The sequence below is a fragment of the Anarrhichthys ocellatus genome, unplaced genomic scaffold (assembly GCF_004355925.1).
Source record: "Anarrhichthys ocellatus isolate YVR2014 unplaced genomic scaffold, GSC_Weel_1.0 scaffold158, whole genome shotgun sequence".
Taxonomy (NCBI): domain Eukaryota; kingdom Metazoa; phylum Chordata; class Actinopteri; order Perciformes; family Anarhichadidae; genus Anarrhichthys; species Anarrhichthys ocellatus.
In genome coordinates this window covers 228877-255180 of record NW_022280188.1, presented here as the reverse complement: position 1 = coordinate 255180, position 26304 = coordinate 228877, and positions in this window count along the sequence as shown.

The following is a 26304-nucleotide window of genomic DNA, read 5'->3' as shown; positions in this document are numbered from 1 at the left end:
TTCAAACAATGGAATATTTATTTGATAACTAGCTTGCAAAAGAAAACTACCCTCTGATAATCAGAGGGCGACACAAATTGATGGTGACAACAGCCCACACGGCTGTACCCGGAGTGATCCACAGCAACACTCCTCTCAGCTGCAGTTTCGGCCCAAGGGGTTGTCCTTCCGGAGCTCCTCTCCTTTTATCCAATGTATCTGATCATTCATTGAGCGCAGCTGGCATCCAGGAACGGGCGGCACCCGAGAGGAAACTGCGTGTAATCAGAGGGAGAGCACAAGAACAACACGGCACGTAACACCCCCTCCAATAAAACCAAACTTCTGTTTGGCCACAACCACTCCCACATAACACATCAGACCCACATTTCTATTATACAAAGCAAAACATTTCTCACCCACGGGACAGAGCATCAGCCACCACATTGTCTGCTCCCTTCTTGTGCCTTATGGTGAGGTTATAACCCTGGACCATCAGGGCCCAACGCATCAACCTCTGGTTGTGGTTACACATCTGGGCCAGGAAGACCAGAGGGTTGTGATCTGTATATACCATTACCGGCGTGGAACTAGAGCCCACGTATACTTCAAAATGTTGAAGGGCTAGAAGCATGGCCAGCGTCTCCTTCTCGATGGTGGAGTAGTTCAGCAGATGGTGTTTGAACTTCGCCGAGAAGTAACACACAGAATGGCACACATCCCCCCTCCTTCCTGCAACAGCACAGCACCAGCTCCGGAAGCGCTAGCATCGACTTCGAGTTTGAAGGGACGTGAGAAGTCTGGAGCCGCCAACACCGGGGCACTGCAGAGGAGAGACTTGGCCTCCTTAAATGCATGATTGCATTCACTGGTCCACACAAATGGAACAGCCGGGCTACACAGGTTAGTTAGGGGAGTCACAATTACAGAGAAATTTTTACAATAACCGGCCATACCCAAAAAACGGTGAAGTTCGTGCTGGGTGGTTGGGGCTGGATATGACAATATCGCCTCAACTTTCGCCTCCACTGGGCGAACTTGCCCACGGCCCACCCATTTCCTCAGGTAGGTAACCATCACCTTACCAAACTCACATTTTGCCAGATTCAAGGTCAATGATGCCTCAGCAAGCCGCTGCAACACCACTCCCAGACTTTCTATGTGGTTTCACCAGTTCTCCGAGTACACCACCACATCATCAAGGTACACGTTACAGTGTGGCACATCCCCTAAAACCAGTTGCATCAGACGCTGGAAAGTTGCAGGTGCATTCCTCATGCCAAATGCCATACAGGTACACTGCATAAAATGGTCTGGTGTTACAAATGCTGAGATGTCAGAGGCTCTAGAGCAGAGGTAGCCAACACAGTGCCCGCGGGCACCCTGTCGCCCACAGGGACCACGTGAGTCGCCCGCAAGGCATGTTCTAAAAATAGCACTAGTCACCATGGAGCTCTGTCTAAAATTGTAGTTGCTATTCTTTTTTTAATCAAAAACGTTTGCATTAGTGTAGATTTTAAAATGACAATATTTCTTGTCATAAGAGAGTTGGGTACCCAGAGGCGCACGGCGGACAGCCAGGACAAGGCCGCCGCACCGCACTAGGTTTTCAGGTTACGAATGGCGGGCGCTTCCCGTTGGCGCCAGACGCAAGCCGCGAGCGCACCCCGTCGTCAGGTCCGTAAATCCTCGGAACAGGCCGCGGGGCAATCTGACCGAAAAGGCCCAGACTAGAGGTTTGAACGCAGGCGCCCGAAGACGCTCGCGTGCCTCGAAGGGTTGGATCCCCCCTTGGCTATAGACGAGACTTTTTACTAGTTTCTTCGTGGAGAAAAAGGTACCATTAGAAATTGTGTCGGTGACAACAGACGGGGCTCCCGCGATGACGGGCCGGCATGCAGGCTTCATTGCGCAATGCAAAGGTGACCCAGACTTTCTACATTATTATGACTTCTACATTACCACTGGATCATTCACCAGCAGGCGCTATGTGCAAAAGTAACCGGCTTTAATCATGTGATGATACAAAAATATCAGAGATGTGATACCTCTGACTTTCAAATGTTGAAACAGATTAACAGAAATAAAAGTTGCATGTTTAAATATGTATGTGTAGCTATACCACCATTGTTGTGGAAAGCATTATTAATAATTATTGTGAGGAATAATTAACTGACATGTGATCAAACAGTCTCTTCACATATATTATTATTGTTAAGGTGATCTGTGCAACTTTGTTATTCAGGAAGTTTGTATCAAATAAGTAGCCCTTCGTACTACTCGGTACCCTTGAAATAGCTCAGTTTAAAAAAGGTTGGTGACCCCTGCTCTAGAGGTTAAAGGAACTTGCCAGTATCCTTTAAGCAGGTCTAGCTTGGTGATGTACACAGCAGGACCAATGCTGCCAATACAGTCCTCCATGCGAGGCAACGGGAATGAGTCTGGCACCGTCACTGCATTAATTTTGCGGAAATCTGTGCAGAAACGTGGGGTACCGTCAGATTTAGGAGCCAACAAACACGGAGAGCTCCATGGGCTGTGACTAGGCTTTACCAACCCATTTTCTAACAGATAGTTCACTTCCTTCCTCATCTTCTCCCTCTTCTCCACAGGACAACGATACGCATGTTGCTTGATTGGGGTTGCATTACCCACATCGATGTCATGCTGCAACACACCCGTACATGTTGGCACATCCCCAAACAGAGTAGGGAAGGAGCGGAACAGCTCAAGCACCTCCCCTTGCTGACTTTGATTCAAGTACGACAAATGCAATTTTACACTGGACAGAAACTCAGAGTTGGCCAGCCTACCACACTGCTGACCATCAGAGGGCACTGCCAGACCATCGTCAGCCATGGCTTCCACACAAATCTTGGAAGAAGAAATCAGCTCGGGGGCAACAGTCCCCACAATGTTTGGACCTGAGAAACGGGCAGAGAGGGCAGAACCAGCCACTGGTAACAGCACTAGCACTTTATCACCAGGCTTAAACTGTCGCTCAACAGCCGTCTATCAAACCTCCTCTTCATGTTGTCCTGGGAGGAAGAAAGGGCTTCCCTTGCCAGCCCGGTCGCACGCTCCCTACACACGGAAACAAACCGTATGACATCAGTCTTGGGCTTAGACCCACACATCAACTTCTCTTTTAACAGTTTTAACGGCCCACGCATTTCGTGACCAAACACAAGTTCAGCAGGACTGAACCCGAGGGATTCCTGTTTCACATCCCGCATGGCAAAGAGTACATAAGGCACACCCTCATCCCAGTCCTTCTCGGTGTCATAACAGTATTTCCGCAGCATGGACTTCAGAGTCTGGTGCCATAGTTCAAGCGCACCCTGTGACTCTGGATGGTAACCACTAGACACAGAGTGGGAAACACCCAACGACTGCAATGTCTCTCTAAAGGTTTTGGATAGAAAATGTGTTCCCTGATCAGTCTGCACAACATTTGGGAGTCCAAAGGTGGTAAAAATCTTCGTCAGTGCCTTAGTAATTACTGGCGCAGTGATCTTACGCAAGGGCATGGCCTCAGGAAAACGTGTGGCAACACACATCACTGTTAGCAAGAACTGGTTACCAGACTTGGTTACAGGCAATGGACCCACACAGTCAACAATGACATGCTCAAATGGCTCACCAACAGCAGGGACAGAACGCAAAGGGGCCGGTGGCACAACCTGATTTGGTTTCCCCACAACCTGACAAGTGCTGCAAGTCTTACAGAAGGTTATCACATCTGCTTTCATTCCTGGCCAGAAGAAATGCCTCAGGATCCTGTCATTGTTCTTAGTGACCCCTAGATGACCAGACCATAGATGCTCATGCGCCACTGCTAGCACTAGCTGCCGACAACCAACGGGGATGACTATCTGGTAAACAGTGTCCCAGTCCTCACCTGCTGCATTACCTGCCTGTGCGACCCACTTCCGCATTAACACACCATTCTCTAGCAGAAAACACTGCTTCGTTCTGCACCCACTGGTTCCCTCCCCCACCGCGGCGAAACACCTTGCCAAGGCCGGGTCACTTCCTTGGGCACTGATGAGCGCCTCCCAGGTCAGCGGCAATGCCACCTCCGGCTCAGTCGTGGAATTTGCTACCCCTTCAGTGTCTTTTGAGGGTTTGTTCACTGACCAACTAACAGGGGGAGATCTATCCTGAGACAAAACAGTGAATCAGATAAGTCCACCACCTGAGCCTGTTTCTGGGCCTGGGCTCTAGTCAGCATGCTAACCTTAAACACGTCTGGATAACTCTGCGCCAGCTCATCACACGCCAAGTTAGGAATGGGGACATCCACAACTTCAGGTGCACGGAAAACCTTACCTCCCGCTATGTCGTTTCCCATGATGAACTCCACACCATCCACAGGAAAACATGAGCGGACAGCCACTGGGAAGAAACCACTTATTAATTTCGTCTTCACATAGACCCTTCGCAAAGCCCATCTCTATTCCTCTCACCACCGTACTCGCATCACAAGCAGACTCGTCACTAAAAGGCAGAGCAGTGGCAAGAATAAAGGACTGTGAACCACCAGTGTCGCGTAGCACCGTCACCTGGTGCTGGTCCTCTGCCTCTCCTGTAAGCGACACCAATCCTTCTAAAATAAAGGGTTTAAATCTCATCAGGCCCTCTTGGAGCGGCAACCTGGCCAACGGGAGTCACCGTCTTCACTAACCCCACTCCCTTGAGCTGCTGTCTGGAAGCTGCCCCCTGTTGCTTCCGTCTCCAGGCTGCACAGTCTACCACCAAGTGACCAGGGTCATGACAGAAAAAATACTGCTTCTCAGCTTTAGGGCCCGGCCGAGAAACTTTTCTGCGTGACGCATATGTGGCACTATTTTCCTGCGAATACTCCCCCTGCTGAGCATCTCGCCTCGAAAACACATTCCTATGCGTAAGAGCGAATTCGTCTGCCAGCGTAGCAGACTGCTGCAGGGTGGCCACTTTTTGTTCGTTTACAGCAAATGCGTGTATGACGCGAATAACGCAAATTTGCGTGACGCTGTGTCGCAAAACCCTATCAAAGTTGAGATGCTCCTCCTGTCATCACTGATGTCCTACCGTTGTTAAATCAGGAAAAAAATATTGTAGCCGTATGTGGGCACCCAGCTCTACGATACAACATATTAGTAGAGACCGGACGAAAGTATGTGTATAATTGTATATGTAATCTTTTTTTTTTTTACATTTAAAAGGGCTGAATAGTATGTGACACACATTTAATCAAATATTCTCCAAAAGATGAATAGGCCTATGTAGACACATAAGATATAGACATACAGTATATATACTATATAGAAATTTGCTTTCTTACTGTTTTCAGCATCAATAACCTCTGTTCAAAACACGACTGAGTGGACACGTATCTTCAATCAAGCCTCCAAAGACAAATCGGATATGTTTTATTATTGTAATGAAAAAGTGACAAGATAAAAGAAGAGATCTGACCAGACCTCTCAAGCCCGCTGCTAATCTCTGCTTCGGGTTTGAGGCTTGAGGCAATATAATAGCTGCGTCACCCCCTTAATTCAATGTTCACCTATGAAGTTTGTTTCAGAGATGTGATTGAAAGACTCAAACTGCTGGGTTTTTTTGCTCACCATTTTTGAATATGTACTCTACAGTTATATATTTTTGGAAGTACAGTAGTTTTTCCAACCATTCCAGGCAACTATCTGTAATTATTAGTTGTGATTCTTTTGTGAATTGTAATAAATGTGCTTAAACATGTTCCAAACCACAAGTATGGTCTTTGATTACCAACTGAAAGACTGACTTGATGGAAAGGACATTTTTCAGTGTAATACAAGTCACATGACTTAGCATAGCGATTCTTAACTATGTCATTATAATGGCTTGTGCAGTTTTTTAATCCAGTTATTTTTCCTCATCCTCTTGTCTGATGAGTTACAGTAATGTGGTCCTGAAAGTGTGTGTGGGTACCTGTGATTACACCGAGCTGTAGCTGTAACCGGCATGCGCATCAACACAAACACACATAATGAGACAAGAGATTAGCGTTTGTGGTGCAGTGAATATCCATGCAAACACACATCCGCCCTCATCCAATTATGGTTTTTGGAGCAAACATGGTCTATTCTTCTTTCTGCTTCTGCACAAAGAAACATATCCTCGACTTTTTCTTTGTTGACATCATTCACAGAACACTTCAGTTTATAGCCATTTTTTCGTCGGTCACAGCAATCAAGAAAATGTCTGGTACTGTTCTACTGCTGTCTCTCTACATACAGTCCCATTTTGGCAAAAAGACTCTGACATGAACAAATTGACAAAGGGACAGTCATCCCTTCCAGCGTGGAAAAAAAAATTATTTTCATGAGTCTAAGAAAACGTTAGCATAACTGTCACAGTCCATCACAATGTGTCACACTCACGCAGGACAAGAATACCAAACTGGCAATGGCAGGGAATCAGGCAGTCAGCCAAACGTCAGCCTGCAGGACATGAACACACAAAGCAGTAGACAGTCAATCAAGCCGATTGTGGCAAAATGTGCTCAACTTTGAATGAAAAACTTCAAATACCCTTTATTCACCAAACTGAGTGCAAATACATGTGACAGAAGGCGTCATTAGCAATGTGTCCCAATTAATACTTCAACTGTCATCTGTTTTATATAGGCTGACTGATATGGAACTTAACTACTGACCCATCTTCATGACACCTCCAACTCCAAAGACTGTCAAAAAGCTAATAACTTGAAATAGGACTTTTTTTTTTAAATCTCATTTGATCAAATGGTTCTTTTAATTCTAATATTAATAATATGCAATTATTTAATATTAGAAATAATCTAAATTGTGTTTCCATCAGCTTGCATGAATATCAACTTAAACTTATTGAATAAAAAAACAAAACAAAGAAGGTATAATGTCCATTGGTTTTGAACATCACACAGGGAAACTAAAATCCAAAATGTTTGGAATTTATGGATTTACTTCTCCTTTTTCACCCATCTTTAGCCCAGTGTGCCATTACGATTTTTAATACATTTCTTCTTATGTGCTGTTTATTGCAGTGACAAAAAGTTTGTCCTGAAGTGTGTTCAATGGATATGTATTCATGAGAATTGGGAAAGGTTTTGACAAAACAAACATTTGCTTTTTTGATTCAGAAAGTCCTGCCTGAAATGATAAATTGGCAATTAGCTAGCTAACTAGCAAACAATTAAGAATATTTACACCACATTTGTTGAAAACTCTTTCAAAGAGGTTGATTCAGCTTGTGTTCACCGTGGGGTTTAGTGTGTGCTGCTGTTGAATTGTACTGCATAAGAAGAGTGGTGTTTCTGTTATTTTGTCCACCCCATCAATTATGGTAGATCTGAAAAGTGCATCATACAAGATTGGGAGCATTTTGATTGCCTCTCAACTGCTCTCAACATGGCGACGTCGGAGAGGGCGGTTCGTAGCTAACAGCACTAGCAGTACAAACTACGGCAAAGGTGCATGTCAACACTGTTAGCTCTGTCGCCACTGTTGCCGTAGTTTGTACTGCTGGCGCTGTTAGCTACGAACCGCCCTTACTGTCGCTCGGGACATTATTTCACTATATCTTTACCGAGCACATAGTTGTTTGCTGCTAATGCTCTGAATGTCATATATATTGGTGCTTAAAAAGAAGTGTTTCAGATACCCTGCTAACTATTGAACTGATGGGACCAAAACCTAACCATAACCTCCCTGGGAGAAATACAAAAATATACAAGATGATCCTTCTCAACAAGCTGAAAGCTCACCAGGCCACTATCTAACACTTATATTCTAACAAGGCTACACAACTTAGAGGGAAGGTTTCGCTGATCAAAACCAGCCTTTTTACCTCAAGTTCTCCCTGCAGAATGTCTCTGTGCAGTCTTCACTCTGCAGTTCTGCAAATCTTGTGTACACATTGGAAGGAACATTGTTGGTAGGAGTCCCACCCTACCAACAAGGCAAAATACAATGAATGCCTCTATGAATCAGAATCTACCAATGAATGAGTATTTATGGTCATACAGAATATGAGTATGAGCAGTAGACATTGTAATGAAAGTTAGTGCTCCATTGTAAACAGAGGAAGATAGTTGATAGACTTTTGTATTTAACATCTCTAGAGTCAAGACCATAAAGAAAGACATTTTTTCTTTAAATGAAATGAAAAACGAGACTTATTTCTAAAATAAGAGCCAAGCATTAACTTCAGTTTTTTTCACCAATTCTATGATTTGAGGCTTGAAAGAAAGAGTTATCAACTGCATATCCCAGGTATTTGTCCTCAATAACATACTAACCCTAAAAGGCGATGACAGATGGAAGATCTTGTCCTTGAATTTCTGAACAACATTCAATTTGTTTTTCTGCATTGAGTTTGAGTCAATCTGCTTTAAATGTTAAAATATTGTTAAAAGCAGAGTGAATGGTCTAAGGTTTCTTCCTGAGATGGTGTCGAACAATACATTTGCATTAAAATGAGAGTTGGCATGAGGAACATCCAAAGCGAGATGGTTGCATACAGTATATATAGCAAAAAAGGCTGATTAAGGTAATGCCCTTGAAACAAGGATGCAGTAATATTATTGATCATCTTTATGGCAGCTGCATTTACTGTTTTTTTTTCTTTCTCCTAGAGCTTTCTTAAAGTTCGACATGAAAGTCTTCTTCGGGGTCTTTACCCTGAAGAAGGCCATGGTCAGCAATTCTCAGATACTGGTGTGCATTCCCCCTCTTTCTTAATTAACCTGAAAGCACTACAGGAAAATTCATGGAATTACCAAAATCATTAAGGTTCATCATCTTGGAATCACGCATGTCTGTACAAAATCTATCCAATAGTTGTTTAAATATTTCAGTCTGGACCAAAGTAAAATATCACAGTTAAAGCCTGTGAAGTGATAATAGTGTAATTAATAGCGAAATATTATAGTTAAAGCTAAAATTCAGTTGACATTCATGTCAGTGTGTGCACGTATGTTTGATGCCACTGAGATGGGACAGTATGGAGAATATTGACACAAACATGCAAATACTTTATTCAGACAATCATTTATTACTCAATCCTGCATCCAACACACACACACATGCACAGTGTATCTTGTCCGCTACACTGCAGCAAGTTAATAAATCAGACTTTTCAAAGACGTGATGTAACCATGTGAAACATTCTCTCATCCAATCAACTTCTGCAAAGAGCACCTCCAGCAAAAAGTGCTTGTCATAAGAGGACGGCGACCCATCAACATCAATTTGATTTGAGACGAATGAAACAGGACAACACAGAGAAGATTAGAAAAAAGAAAGGGAGAAGATGAGAAGGAGATGAGAGAGGCCTGGAAATTACAAACACAGCGGCAAAGGCTATCAAAAAAGCAATGACGAAATAAAGAGTGAAAGAAGGGAGGAGAGAGAGAGAAGATGGTAGAGGATCTGAGGAATGAGAAAGGAGGGGTAGAGAAAGATGGACGGCAAGATCAGGAGTGGAACAAAAAACGAGACATTTTGTTTAATGCTGCTTTCATCAAATTTGGAAGCATCCTATTAGCGATTGAATAAATGACTGAGAAATACTTCAATAAAATGACTTTTAAAAACAGTTTCCTGTAAACAAATAACTTCTCACTGCTTCTGACTTTCACAAATAAGGAAATGAGATTACAACAATTCCAGTTAATGGAGTGCCAGTCTTGTGATAGTGAGTCTCATAAATTAGTTTAGAACCATGCAGCGTACAATCTGTAAATATTCCATTTTTATAGAGGGATTGATGGGAGAGAGGGAGAAAGGGCAGGGGAAGAAAAGCGTTAGGTGTGAAGAGCACGGCTATCTGCTGTATACAGTGGGTACGGAAAGTATTCAGACCCCTTTAAATTTTTCACTCTTTGTTTCATTGCAGCCATTTGCTAAAATCAAAAAAGTTCATTTTATTTCTCATTAATGTACACTCAGAAGAAAACAGAAATGTAGAAATTTTTGCAAATTTATTAAAAAAGAAAAACTGAAATATCACATGGTCATAAGTAGTCAGACCCTTTGCTCAGTATTGAGTAGAAGCACCCTTTTGAGCTAGTACAGCCATGAGTCTCCTTGGGAATGATGCAACGAGTTTTTCACACCTGGATTTGGGGATCCTCTGCCATTCTTCCTTGCAGATCCTCTCCAGTTCCGTCAGGTTGGATGGTGAACGTTGGTGGACAGCCATTTTCAGGTCTCTCCAGAGATGCTCAATTGGGTTTAGGTCAGGGCTCTGGCTGGGCCAGTCAAGAATGGTCACAGAGTTGTTCCGAAGCCACTCCTTTGTTATTTTAGCTGTGTGCTTAGGGTCATTGTCTTGTTGGAAGGTGAACCTTCGGCCCAGTCTGAGGTCCAGAGCACTCTGGAAGAGGTTTTCTTCCAGGATATCTCTGCACTTGGCCGCATTCATCTTTCCTTCAATTGCAACCAGTCGTCCTGTCCCTGCAGCTGAAAAACACCCCCATAGGAATCTTGAGTAAACAATATAGCTCTTTTTTATACATATGGCATATTTTGCTGACATTGATGGATGGATGGATAGATGTACTATGATAATCCCAAATTGGGAATTGATTGTGTTAAAGCTGCAGCATATCCACAGAAACAATAAAAATACATATCAAAACTATACACAGTAAGTATACATATCAGCATTAAAAATATATATCTATAGAATGCACAATATAAAGAATATTAGAATATAAAACAAATGTAGCAAACTACAACTAAAATATAAACATAGAATAAAATACTATATAGTATATAAATCAGTGGTGGGCCGTGCATTTTATACCTGGGCCTTCACTGCTGTCCTGCAACTGAAAGACCTCATTATGACGCACAGCTACGGTTATTGTTTCTTTTGTGTAAAAATGAAGCTCAACACCTTAGATGCACTAACTGCAGAGTGCAGATACATGAATACGCCGAGAGTGTGTCTCCTCTCTTCTCTGACTGCAGCGCGAGGCTGCTGTGAGAGTACCCGCCTGTGAGTGCTTTGTGGCGGCTCACGGCAGCACCCGCTGCTCGTTCACCACAGTGCAGAACGTACGTGCTTTAACGTCAGAGTCAAAACACCAGAAAACTGGCACCGACTAAATATGTCCCGAGAGCAACATTGGTCATAACAATAGTTCCTATCACATATAAAACCAAACAAAAATCCATCTTCATAAAAACAAGTTGTACAAATAATAATACATAAACAAGCATATTAAAGCTACTGCAGATGTACAAACAAAAGCAGTTGTACTGAAAGTCTGTGGTTTACGAGGTGAAATGGACGGGAGACAGCATAGTCCCCTGCGGAGCTCCAGTGCACCAACCACCATTCCAGATAGGACACTGCCCAGTCGGGCAAACTTCTGTAATCAAGGAGATGGTGGAATTGTCTACCTTCACTGGTTGCAGCTCCTCCCTCAGTATTAATGTAGCGATATTGTTGATTGCCTTAGGGAATGGAAAAAATGGCCATTGTTTTTTGGAAGACACATTTAAGTGAATTTCAAACTTTAACTTATTTAGTAATGGGGGGGGGGAATTCAGAACCTTTAATCTGACAAACAGCTTCAGTCTGACTATGTTCCGTACACTCCTAAAATAAAATAAATGAAAATGTGATTTTTGAGCTAAGTTGAATGTCAGAGCGTATTACCCTTGTGTCTTATCTTTGATAGAAACATTTAGTGTGACTCGCTGTTAAAATAACAAACCTTTTGTCCGCTGCTGAGACTGTCTGCATTGAACCTCTGGCATCAACAGCATCATTCACCTCCCTTCACTCACCTCTGCTATACTCCTTTCCCTTGCAAGTTATAGGTACCATTAAAATGCGCACACTCTCTCTCACTGACAAACACACTGTAAACCCAGGAAGGGTATATGTGCCATTAAATTGTATGGGCCAGTGCCTTGATCCAAGGACAAGCCTGCTGGCCTTTTTACAGCTCAATATGTACCAGCCGCTCAAGTGTGAGGGTGTATCAACGCTGCCATCTTTGCAATCTTCAAATACGCTGATATAAACTGGGTCACAAGGAGTGCAGGGTGCAGCCAAGGTTGTTATCATCTCTCGTTGATGTACGGAGGGAAAACTGTTAGAAGCTTGACATTTGAGCAAGCAAAATGACAACTCAAAGTGATGTCATGCAAAAAACAGGTGCATTCACAGGACATGTACTCAGTTCTCAAAGAAACTGATATGGATCAATGTTTTCTACATGACTAATATTTATTAGGTATTAGTCAAACACGGAAAGTTTCCAAAAATCTGTCTTGCTAATTAAGGTCCAGACACATCCCTCCATCATAGATACACACGCACACACCCAGGTGTCCCCCACTCTCCCTCGCTCTCTCTCTACACACACACACACACACACACACGCGCACAGGCTGAGCTTTCATCAGTAACACAGATGAATGGAGCCAACCCGTTGTCCAAAAACAAACTGGCATACACATTTGTTTACACCGTACAAATGTCCCCATTAGAAAACGATGATTTTACAACAATTTTAAAAAGGTGATTAAATGGCCTGAAGGGCACCTATGAAATTTTATTTACGATATCTTGTATTATTTAAACCTTTCCTTTGCATACTATTACATATATATAATATACTAATTGTCCAAAGAACTGACACAGAAATAATGCAACAAGTGAGTGTATTTGGTTTTCTTGGTTTAGAATCAGAATAAAGCCCCAGTCTATTTACAGTCGATCTGACTTCATGTTGACGCGTTTTGCTTCATTTCCTTTCTGTCACAGTGAGCAGGAAAAAGACCGGAATTAAAAGACAACAATGTTTATTTTTTTCCTCTTACTCCAGACCAAGTCAACTGATCTTCGGGTGTGACCATGACCTAACACAATTATTACCTCATTTGATGATCTTTTACAACACATTAAAAGAGTAGCTTGACAAGATGTAGTCTACAAGCTCAATTTACAGTAGTGTAGTTTCCTTCTTACGGCTCCAGACATCGATGGAGGCTGATCACATGTGAAGGAGGAAAAAATAGGCTAAAGGTGCATTTTGGCCATTCAAGCCACTGTTTCAATAACGTAATGAAAAGACAAAAGTAGAAAAACAAGCAAAAAAGGCACCATCTATTTCTGAGCAGTCGTAAGGATAATATGAGTCCGGAGGGAACAATAAAGAGAGAAAGTTATGTATAGTCATTGAAGTATACTGTGAACAATATTTTAGAGAAGTTGGAATTTGTGTGTAGAATAAATATGGGTGTTTTTGTGTGCCTTTCTAAATGTAATTACCGATCAGAAAAAGGTAATTCTCCTCCTTTGTCCACCCTTGACTTTCCAATTGCTGGTGTTCTACAGCTGTTATTATTCAACTTCCTCTTCAAATATGCAATTATCATTAACCTCCATTTTCTGTGAGCCAACAAAGAAGGTTAACTCTTCTCTCAGAGGTCTCAGAGGTTTTCCAGTTGTTAAATAACAATGGAAGCATCCCAATAGGTTGATATTATGCTAATAGCTTCTTTGCCAGTATTTTCCATGTGTCAAACAGGGTTTAAAACAGCATAAGAAAGTCGGAGTCAAGTATTGAAATTAAGTTCATGAGGAGTAGCACACTTGAGCGCAATTATTCCCAACAAGCACCTTATGTCAAATGTTATTTGCAACTTTATTTAACCGTAGTTAGAAATGTAATGAAGTCCATAGGGAAGAGCTCACCTGTATACAACTGTACTCATTGTATTCTAAGCTGTCTTCATAGGAAACATTAGCAACACACGAGAACCATTTGGAAGTTAACTTGCATGATTAGGAGAGAACTAAATCAAATAAAAAATAGGCTTAGAAAAGTAAATGACTCGTTTTTCTTTCAAAAGGTACGGCGTGGTTCAGTATGGTTCCTCTTAGCTAATGATCATAATCATGGTTTGGCGATGCCATCAGTGGAGCCTCTTCTTTGCTCTGCGTGATTACCTTATAAAGCTTCATTCATTGATTCTTTGTTTTGGCTCTGGAGCAGAGCAACAAGCAGTACATACAACACTGACATCACATCACCTTTTAATTGGATGAAGTTGTTAGTAAACTTATCAAATAGTGCTACACATCCAGCAGTTATTGAGCAACAAGAGAACTCATTTGGAGTCGTGTTTATGGCCACATAGTGAATGTAAATCCACAAACACTTTTAGTTCTGTTTTCGTCTCAACCAACTCCTGATAAAAAAAATGTTTTCTGTTGCTCCACTTCATTTTTACAAACTGAGCAATAAACATGAAGCCAGGAAGCTCATTCATTTGGGCTGTTTTGATGACTGTCATCCTCTAGGTCAAGTTGATCTCATCCCTACTCGTCATATTTTGCCACTTTGCAGGGCAGCCTTTCCTGTATTATCTTTACACTGAAGGTTTGCACATGGTTAACATTGTTAAAATTTCGCAATTACAGTTGTAACACGTGACAGTGGCAGTTAAATTTATGCAACAAAACTAGAGTTAGACTTAGGGTTGGAAAAAACATCACGGTTTGGCCTCAAATAAGTACACTTGTAACCTAACAGAAGCCACGGAAGTGACGTCATGTAAATAAGTGACGTAGCCTATGTTGTCAGTAATAACCACCAAACTTGACTAATGACTTAATGGGTTTACATTGGAATTAGTTGAAAGCCTGGTGCATCACAAACATACGCTGAAGGGAGCCTTGTGCATCGGTGTATAGACCCCTAGGGCCACTGACCAGGAGTCGGTATTTGATGCCTTGGAAGTGAGACCAGTCTGTGCAGGTCCTGCTGCACCTTAATGCTCCTAATGTGTATAAATGTATTCTCTGGTGTCATTAAAAGCTCATGAAGAAATAACTGATTATAAACATTGTTGGACTGCAAAAATGGTATAATAAAACGAGTCCTCTACAGCTATATTACAGTAGAATTACTGTGGGATCACTACGTCAGACTTTGTATCGGACTTAGTGAGCTGCCAAAGTAAACAGAGAAGAGTACAAGCACAATATCCAGCAGTTTGAACTGCTTCTGTCTTTGAGACCACAGTGCAACTCTGGTTTAGAATGAATTGCATTTGAAATTTGTAGTGCTCAAAGCATTCACATTGGCATACAAAGGAATCCTCAGCAAGATGCCTTTCGAGAAACAGTGACCTCTTTATTCTGGGTGACCCACAGACCTCCTTATGAATAGAGTTTTTGCTACCTACAGTAGAAAAGAATGAAATTCGTTGAACAGAAGTCTCCTTGTGTGCTTGGAGATTGCTTTAGTTTTGATCAGAGTGGGTTCTTCTCCTTTCTTTCATTGAGGTTCTATAGTGTTCTGTTTGCTTGCTGCAGATCGCCTAAGACAGAACTCTGAGATTTGCCTTGCTTAACTTCAAATGACTACTGTATAGGTTGGAGTACTGTGAGCCTTCTTTCTGAACATGATCACCCACCCACAAGTGTGTCAACATTAACGTATTGCCTTTGAGTGTATAATGAAGTTCAAAGCTTAAAATATTAGGAACTATAGTTACATCATTAATGAATGCATGAATGTAGCCTTACACTCAATATGTATGGAACCATAACCAAAGCATTTTAAATCATACATGAGTCTAGCTTTACACTCAGTATGTATCTCACTTGGCTTTATTATTCAGTCTGCAAACTATCACAAGTGGAGTTAACGTTTTTCGAAATGACGCTGACACAAAGAGGCAATGGATTGAGCTGAATCCAACAGTGACTGAGCCTTGACAGTTGAACAATAGCATCCTGTATTCTCCTGTGGACCGCAGGGTGTCTTGTGCAGGCAAAAAGCCAGCACAACACTCCCAATAATTGTCTGTAAAATCACCAGAAGAAAGGCAGTGTGATCCACATCAGCCTGTTCAGTCACAAATATAAAAAAATAATTTGAAAAACACCAAATGCTTGTTGACTTCATAGCTGAGCCTGTCCTCAACCAAACTCATTTTTTTTCAGATTCACAAAGCTGTGTTTTTGTCTTTGAAATAGATAGTCTTTATTGCCCGAGGGAGATTAGTTTTCACAGTCAGCACATGCTTGTTGACTTCATATGTTGACTCCATCTTTGTTGATTGAAAGATGGTGCCGCGGACGGCTGCCTCGGTGTGTTGGTGCTCATTGTTTCCACCGGTTCCCCCCAAGGCTGCGTTCTTTCCCCTCTGCTCTTCTCCCTGTACACCAACAGCTGCACCTCCAGTCACCAGTCCGTCAAGCTCCTGAAGTTCGTGGATGACACCACCCTCATTGGACTCATCTCTGGTGGGGATGAGTCCGCCTACAGATTGACCATCTGGTGACCTGGTGCAGTCTGAACAACTGGGAGCTCAACGCTCTAAACACAGTGGAGATGGTTGTGGATTTCCGGAAGAATGCAGCCCCGTCCACGCCTTTATCTCCTCAAGACTGGACTACTGTAACTCACTATTCACTGGGATCACTGCCAAGAACACCCAGAAGCTGCAAAACATTCAAAACAGCGCTGCCAGGATCCTGATGAGAGTCCGGAAGTATGAGCACATAACACCCATTCTGCACTCACTACACTGGCTCCCTGTCTCATTCCGGATTGACTACAAAGTCCTACTACTCACACATAAATGGACACACACCTCCCTACCTACAAGAACTCATCATTCCCAAATCTCCACCCGCACCCTCAGATCATCAAACAACTCGCTCCTCCGGGTCCCCAACACCAAGCTCCGCACCATGGGCGACTGGGCCTTTGGCTCGGCAGCTCCACGCCTATGGAACAGTCTCCCTGACCACCTAAGGGCAACAGACACTGGTCTCTTTTAAAACTGGCCTAAAAACCTTTTTATTCAGGAAGGCGTTTCTGACCTAAATCACTCAGTCAGTTATTTATTTTGTGCTTCTGTTCATTCACTGTTTTTTTTATGCTTACTAGTTATTTTATTATAGTTTGTTTTAACTATGTTTTAACTATGTTTTTTACTATGTACTGGCTCTGTGGCACTCTGAGATTTTTTTAATGAAAAGTGCGTTACAAATAAAATGCATCATCACCTGCCCCCATCACACTGTGTGACTCCCCTGTCGACGCTGTGGAGCTGAACATCAGCTCCACAGCTCCATCATAAAGAAGGCTCAGCAGAGGATGTACTTCCTGAGGCAGCTGAAGAAATTCAACCTGCCAAAGTCAATGATGGTGCACTTCTACACAGCCTTCATTGAGTCCATCATCAACTGCTCATCATGGTACGCTGCAGCCACTGCCAAGGACAAGCTGCAGCGTATCATTCACTCTGCTGAGAGGGTGATTGGCTGCAATCTGCCGTCCCTCCAGGACTTGTTCGCTTCAAGGACCCTGAAGCGAGCAAGAAAGTTTGTAGCCGACCCCTCTCACCCTGGACACAAACTGTTCGTGCCCCTTCCATCTGGCAGGGGGCTGCGGTCCATCAGGACCAAGACCTCACGCCACACAAACAGTTTCTTCCTGTTGACAGTCGGGCTCATTAACAAAGCCCAGGACCCCCACTGACTCTGTCATCCCCAGGACGATTTCCTACCGGTCACTTGCCTGCACATCCCCTCTGTTTCTTTATTTAAACACACTCGACACTTTTAACATGTCACTTACATTTCACTTGTTTACAGTCCTGTTATCTGTTTGTTGTGCACTTTATTTTATATTCTTTTATATTCTATTGTAAATTGTAATAAGTGTAGCCGAGGGTTTATGTTGCGCCTATACTTTAGGATAATAATAAAATAACAAACACGGGGCTCCGTATTCGGCGCCAAGATGGCAGCCACTTTATTCCTTGTCACACACTTCTTCAGAACCTCTTTCCTCTCTCTCTCCTTCAGTCTCCTCCTTCACAATAAAAGCACACAACACATATACAGGAACCTTGCTTCTTAACATACTCAACATAATAGCTTACATACCTCCCCTCCTCCATAAAGAAACGTCCCCGTTTCCAAACATTCTAAGTGCAAAAAAAAGAATCACATTTCCAATCCCCATAACATGTCTCTATAACACGACATTTGGCAGTAAAGAACATTATACATCCTTCCATCACCCAACTGCACAGCCTCCAGAAAATATGCCCCACTAATCCCAATAGACACCAGACATAGCTGATACCCCATAGCGTTTTGGACACACCATCAATATGCATATCAGCATGTGCTGCTACAATGAAGAAACATGTTGACAGACATATTCACATATTTATCACTCAAAAATCAGTTAACGATAAGTGACAAAGTCCTTCAAATATGCTGGTTGTCTCACAACTCTCTTTGAACAAGTAACAGTCTGTTGTGGTTCACTGGTGCCCGTAACCAAAACAGTCTCTGTGCCACCAGTGAAACATGGCTCCTCCCCCCCACAGTCCTCCTCTGGTGACCCCTCGTCCTGCAGCGAAGGAGCATGGTGAGGAGAAGCTGGGAGGCTACTTGAAGAACCAGCAGGCCGTATCAAAGTGTAAGGTTTCAGTCTGTCATAATGAACAACCTGCTCCGGTCCGTGGAGGTCCAGAGGACTGCCAATGCGATAGATGAGTCCTGGTTCCCCTTGAGAGTCCAACACAGCCAGGACCCTGTAGGGCCCCTCCCAGTGCGGAGCAAGTTTCATGCGGTCCTCCATAGGATTATGCAGCCATACGAGGTCACCTTCTCGATATGGCTGATGACGTGCCGTCCCATCATAGTACAGTTTTTGTTTTTCATGGGCATCAGCACCACACTGTCTGGCACCACACTGTCTGGCACCACAAAAAGCCGTCTCCAGCCTTTCCGCCAGAGAGGTCACAAAGTCAGCATGAGAAAGAGGCAAGTCCAAGCGCACCATTTGCGATGGCACCAACACATCCACCGGGACACGAGCTTCCCGTCCATGAGTTAAGAAGTAAGGAGTGTAGTTAGTGGAAGCATCAACAGATGTGTTATAGGCAAAAGCCACCTGTTTCAGATACTCATCCCATTCACCTCCGCAGGCAAGCAGTGATTTGGCCAGTTGATCAATGAGAGTCCGATTAAATCTTTCGACCATGCCGTCAGATTTGGGATTAGACGGCGTGGTGCGTGTTTTCTTAATCCCTAAAAGTTGACACAGTCTTTGAACAACCCCAGCTTCAAACTGCCGGCCCTGGTCAGTGTGAACCACTTCTGGAACGCCATGTACCAGCACGTAATCCTCAAAACAGACACTGTGCTACTGATTGGGCCGTTTGATTAGGAAGAGCATACAGGTTTACAAACTTAGTCTTCTACTACTAACACATATTTGTTGCCCTTAGAAGTCACCGGTAATTCAAGAATGTCCATTGCCACTCTCTAGAATGGTCGAGTCGCTTGGGACCCACCCATTGGTGCCCGGTGCTTAGGCACAGGGGCTCTGCGGGTCTGACATGGGAGGCACTGCTCGCACCAATGTCAAATGTCTTTGAACATAGAGGGCCAGTAACAGGTTTGCCTTGCTCGTTCCCACACTCGTTCCGCTGAGAAGTGCACCGACACAGGGCCTCCATGAAGATGATGCAGCACATCAGGGACAAGCGATGAAGGCACAACCACTTGATACTGAGCACCCCCAGTGAGGGAGGACGTCACTCTCTGGCAGAGTAGGCCATTAAAACCACAGAAAGACGAGGATATTCAGTCCATAACTTCCGCAGCCACCTGGAGCTGCCTCTCATCTGCCCCCGAGGTGGTCGAGAATCCCTCCAATCCAACACCGTAGCAATATCTGGATCGGCTTGTTGCAATTCTTTTAGTCCAGTCCCATCATGTGAAAGTGCATGTATGAAAGACAGGTCACTTATCTCACTGTCCGGTTCCAACGGCTGCCCCCCTGTGATGAGGTCAGAGGTCGGGAGGTCCGCCGCAGATGGCGGTGTCAACAGACTGTCGGCTTGGGGAACACCTGACTCCCTGTCTGAGCCTACTGCATTCACCTGTGTGGCAACTTCTCGTGAGGCGTCATTCACCGTACCAGCCACAGGATCCTGTGGCCGCCGTGAGAGCATCAGCGTTAGTCTGCTGTTTTCCATCCTTGTGTTGAATGACCCAGTTGAAAGGATCCACCTCCAATATCCACTGTGCTCTTCTTCCAGTGGGATATTTGTCAATAGACATGGTGCGGAGGCCCAACAGAGGCTTATGATCGGTTATAATGGTGAAGGCAGCCGCTCCGATGTAATGTCTGAATTGGCGTACAACCCACACTATAGCCCACAGTTCTCTGTCAAACGTGGACCAGCGCCTTTCGGTGGGAGTGAGCGACTGACTAGCATACACCACCACTCTCTCTAGTCCTTCCCTGTCTTGAGCCAACACGGCCCCCACTGCTTCCATGGAGGCATCTGTGTACACTTTAAAGGGGACGTTGAAGTCAGGCATAGTGACAATCGGGGCCTCTGAGAGCACCCCTTTAAGATACTCAAAGGCCTCATTACAGTCAGTAGTCCATTGGAATGGTGTGCCTTTACACATCAGGTGGTGCAGAGGTGCTGCATGCTTGGCAAAGTCCTTCACAAAACATCTATAGTAAGAGCATAAACCCACAAACGCTCTCACTTCAGTTGGATTCCGTGGTGTAGGCCAAGTTCTGACCTTGGCAGTGTTTCGAGGGTCCGGCTGTAGGCCGTGGCGAGAAACAACATGCCCCAGGAACACCACATGATCTTGAGCTAGGTGGCACTTTTTAGGGTTTAGTTTGAGACCTGCCGTCTGGAGCTCTCTTCAATTACCCCGTCAGCCAACAGGACTGCCACCCGCCTGTCTATTTCTCCTCTCTTTTCCGGTGAAGTCCGGTAGGCACGCTGTCGCAGGGGAGAGTGATTGCCAGTTTTGATGTGATGTTGAATAAGCGTGCATTTTCCAGTCACTCCTCTGGATGTGCTGAATATCTCCTGGTGTTCTGCCAGCAACGCAACCAATTGTGCCTTCTGCTGCTGACTAGCTGGAGACTCCTCCAGTGACCCAAAAGGCACTTCAGTGGATGAATTGGCCGAAACTGTCTCCACTGGGATCTGAGGGAGTGACACAAGCTCAGACTCATTCACAGAGAAAAACTCCCCTAGATGCATGCCTTTTCTCAGTACCATGTCTCGATCTGTAGGATTCAATACACGGGTGGTAGTAACCCCATCCTTCACCGAAGTCACTGTGTGCGCAACGACACACTCACTTTTACTCTGGAGGTTAGGTGCTAAGTAGCCCACAAAGTCAGGCAGCTGGTCCATGGCCCCAGCCGGGGACACACTCTGGCACCAGCATCTCGCTGAGGGGTGGCAATGTCATAGCAGTAGCGATTGAGACATTACAACACTCCGGAATCAAGTCTTTGCCGCTCAATAAGGGAATATCAGTGTCCCATAACTGCAGTCTGCCACGGGAAAAATCCAAGAGGGCATGATTAGGGACCAGAAAGTCCAGGCCCAGCAGTGCTGCTTGTGTAGACCACTGAAGTACGTAGAAAACATGCTGCCAGGATTCATTACCCAGATGTAGTTTGGTAGTTATGGTGCCCAATGTCTCAAGCATCTGGCCATTCACAGCACGAGCAGCAATAAAGTCAGCATTTATGGGCTGCTCGCGCAGTGCTGGAACTGACATGTGAAAATCAGCACTGATAAACGACTCTGTAGCCCCTGAGTCCACCAATATGTTGATTTCAGTCCCTTCAATGCTCCCCCTCAAATATGAGGTATTCTGTCTCTTTGCCGCGTCTTGTATCGATGCATTACTGGCTGAGCCCATCGGTGTGGTAGCTGGTGTTTGGGCCCCAACATCAGCTACATTCCGTTTCCCGACTGATCGGCTGGGTCCTCTCTCTTGGGAGAGAGAAAACGCACTCCTCTCTTCCTCTGTGTTTCCTCATTAAAGGGGCCCCTGGTAGCTCTAGGGCCCCTCCAAGTTGGAGAGCCGGCTCGGTTATCGTAATTAATCGTTTTTCCCCGGGACCTCTTTCTGCTCCACGTTCCCGCCAGGCATGGTCAGCGGAACGTCCTCTCTTTTCACCCCGCAGGCAACGTGACTGGCAGCCCTGCTCCCCGCACACACACTGACACTGACCTCCACGCACTGAGGGAGAGGTTCTCCAGTCATCCTTCCATCCACTGGATCTCAGTCGATTGTTTTTCCTCTGCCATTCTCCTCATTTCTCTCATTTCTTCAGTAATTCTGTCCATCGTTCTGTACCCCTCCATCAGATATGGATTGTACCATTGTTGCTGTACCGCTTCCTTTAAGAGGCTGGCTTACATGGGTGTTGACATAGTCCATCTTTAGAGTCTCTCTGGCCCCCTCACATCGGCCAGCGATGACCAGGGCCTCCTCCAAATCAGTAGCCCCCTGTTCGTGACATTTAGCTCTCAGAACCGGATCGAGCCCAGCCAGAAATCTGCGGAATTTCTCCTCTCTGTGAGCGATATCACCATAGCCTGGGAATGCTTCTTGAACTAGCTTGCTTATATCTGCTGCATAGACTTCCAAACTCTCACCTGGAGCACGGACACGGGCGGAGAGATTCGCTCTGAAACAATCCAAAAAATGTCTCTGTCCAAAAGCCTCCTGTAATTTCTCCTTTACTGCAGCATAGTCGGTCTGCATGGCCGCTGGCAGGCTATCCCACAGGAGAAAAGCAGCCTTGGTCAGCCGCGTTGGCAAGATCCTAGCCAGTTCGTAATCATAGTCACCTCTGTTGCCTCCTACCAGCGCCTTCACAGCTACTTCATACTGTCTGGCCCAGCAGGGAAAACTTTGCTTTTCCTCCCCTGCAAAGGGCGGTGGAAGTTCAATCCTGACATTGCTGGCGAACGGCCGCTCTCCACGCCGCACATTGTAGCCCAGCGGGTCGTCTTCGTAATTCCACATTCTGTCGTTTTTTGTTTTATTTACTCTCTGTGCTTACTACGGCGATGAAACATGAGATGTCCCCACACAACAATAAACGGTTCTGATTCTGACACATTCCACACAGCAACACACTGATATACACAATCCACCCTACCCTATTTATGTACACCATGTATTTACTTATATACAAGTGTATGCACCAAAACAAATAGTGGTCACACTCATACAATGCACCAGGGTGTAACGCAGTTACTATCTGTTTATCGCGAAACCTAACTAGCTTTCCTCCGCATAAAAACACTGACCATGGTAGCGATATCGCCGGACACATAGCCAGACACATCTGTGATATTATCACCCTGTGGTGTTTGTTCTGTGGTGTTTGTTCTGTAGCTAGTGTTTTGCAGTTTTAGCTAGTTAGCTATCTACCAGGAGATATATTTTTAGCGATGCTAGCTACCCGGGAAAAAACAAGATGACAGTCGTTAAAACCTCTTATCACTCCTGTAAAATTTGCCTAAAACGCCTATCCAAGGCGTACCCAAAGTAAACTGACAGCTCTTATTGAACCATTGGGAGTACATGTATGGTTTTAGTCTCTATTGAAAGGTAACACTCTGAAGTTTCTTCACAAACAGTCAGAATTACTGTAAGTGCTACTAGCATTGAGCTAATGAAGCTACAACACACTGAAACAGAAGGTTTTTATTTCCGCCTGGATTTGTTTTGGCCAACAGATGCCTGCAGTTATCTATGGCTAGGACTTATTAGCTGGAAAACACAATGGTACCAAAGCATGAAGTCATAGTACAAGTTCAAATTTGATAACAATACGACAGAAAATGAATATTTTACACATGGTTTACTAAGAGTATGTCCGCGTAAAAGCGCATTTGGAGGCTCGTAGTAGCCACGTCAGAATGCATAGACTACGATAAATTACGTGTCGGAAATTCGAACTATAGTTTATTTATGTCTATGTATGGTTAATTATAACATATTTAACCATTGTCAACTTTCACAGATTCTTTAAAATTCTCATTGACTTACACTTTGGTCTTCAAGATCGGTCATAAGTACCTCACTGACGGTGCGAGATTTGAGTTCCAAAAGGCTTTCCCTACATGCTTTGCGTAAATCTGCATAGCGTTCTCTTCGTAATTTCATTGGCTATAACAAAGCATTAGTTTGAACAAGATCTGTTGCAATTGGCTAGAGCATTACCCAAAGAAGAGAGGCGGGCATTGTCTTTCAAAGCGGACTCTCGTTGGCTGTTCCAGAATGCAGTGGCGGGCCGTGCATTTTATACCTAGGCCTTCACTGTTGTCCTGCAGCTGAAATACCACCTTATAACCACATGATGGCGCCACAGATATTATCAGGCTGTAACTATGTACGTATTAAATGTACTAATACGTACCTATGTACGTATTAAATGTATGTAACGTTCGGTACGAGACTTGCAATACGTTTGAATAGTACTAGAGCATCTGGAAAATGCAGAAGCTTATATTCAGGAAAATATAATGTTTTCTGCACTCATGGAGGACAGTGGTTCTCAGCTGGTCTGGCTTTGGGACCCACCATCACTCCTTAATGACAAGTCGTGGCCCAAAGAGATTGTCCTATGATTTTACTTTCACAACTTGAGCATTGTACGTACTGCTCTGCAGTGTCTTTCCTCGTCTCAGCCCCCTGTGTCATGGTGCATCTCACTCAGTCAGAATGCCCATATTTGATTGGCTGAGCTGCATCACGTGATGTGATTCACTACCCGACATGCCTCTGCTGTTAAGCTTCGTTTCACGATAGTCACGTACTCACCCACTGACCAATCACAGCGCACTCTGCACCTCGCGGCAGACACTGAGCTGCACTAATGCTGACGTCATTATAGGCCGGCGAGCAGGCTCTGATACGTCAAAGAATACGCCCAACATGTCAAACTAAAGCTCTGATTGGTTGAAGAATATGACAATCAACAATATCGTCCCCGTTCACTTAAACTGCAAATGGATGCAGGCCTCCGTCTGCATGCCTGGGTCTCTGTTCTTACCTAGAGACAGAGAGGTGAAATTTGATTGGATAAAAGCTCTCCTTAAAACAAGCTGCAGTGTAAGCAGAGCAACTGAGGAAGACAGTAGCTGTGCATTGAGAAAATAAGATAATGGGAAAAATATTTTTATAAATTATAATACATGTAGTGTATTTAAGAAAAATTATTAAATTATAAAATAGATATAGCTTTGTGATTCTGTTTAGGCCAGCAGAGAAGGCCTTGCAGGCCCTGACGGCCCGCCACTGCCAGAATGTGACCAGGCTATGGAAGCTCCTATTGGCTCAAATGAGGTGTCAATCTAACCGGCAGAATGCAGCCTCCATTTTGAGACACAGACTGGCAATGTTTACATGTTAATTAACGGGAGATATGACTAAAAATACATAGAAAATTATCAATATCTACTGGCTAATTTGAAATGATGCAACAGCCCCCCATGGGTGTTTATGGACGTAATAATGTGTTTTGGACAAAATCTCTTTCTGTATTGGATCGTGTGGACCCTTAGCAATCTAGCAAGACCGTTTTTGCTGGACTATCATGCATGAGGGAAACGCTATGAATCATAATCGGTGAGTGACGGCAATATTTTATCGGCTATTTTTGGAGTGGTTGTTTGACAGAGACGTTAACTGTACCTGCTGTTGTGATTGTATCTTGAAATGGTTTGCATAAATCGAATTACAAGAACCGTAGCTTTCTAATGAGATATCGCATCAGTACCTGTCTTTACAGAGCAGTTGTGTACATGACACAACTGTACACTGAACACAGTGGTAACAGGTTTTAAATGCTACTTTGGTTCCGAGGTTGTGTACCCAACCGCTCACGAAATAGTTGTAAGCCTTTTGACTCTTGTACGCCTTCATCTGGCGTACCAACATGGTCTGTGTTTTTTTCGTCAGTTTTAGCTAGCTATGTAGTTAGCAAAATGACTCCGCTCCTCCAGACTTTATTAGGAGGTTTTTGATCTTTGTCGTCATTTCTCTGAGTTTTTTAAACTTCTCACCTTTATGTACAAGTATTTTCGGGACTTGAAAGTCGCCTTTGTGTTTTCCCCGATTTGATCGGTTGGAACAGCCGAAAACAGTGCAAACCATTGGCATTATTGCTGCAGTATTGAACCTGTCTCCAGGTGCCTGCCCTCCATCTGTAAAGTACCTATTTATATGTAGACATAAAGAAGAGTATTCCGGGAAAAAAGATGTTGAAGAACGTAAAGTAACTGTCCACGCAATATTATTTTATATTATAATAACTAGTCATTCTTCAGTGTCAAGTTGATGACACTGAAGAATGACATTTAGAAATGGTTTTGGGCTTAAAGAGAACATACTATTGCCAAAGCCTAGAACCCGCCCAATCATCACAGTGTAATGTTTTCAGGAATACATAATAAAACTCTG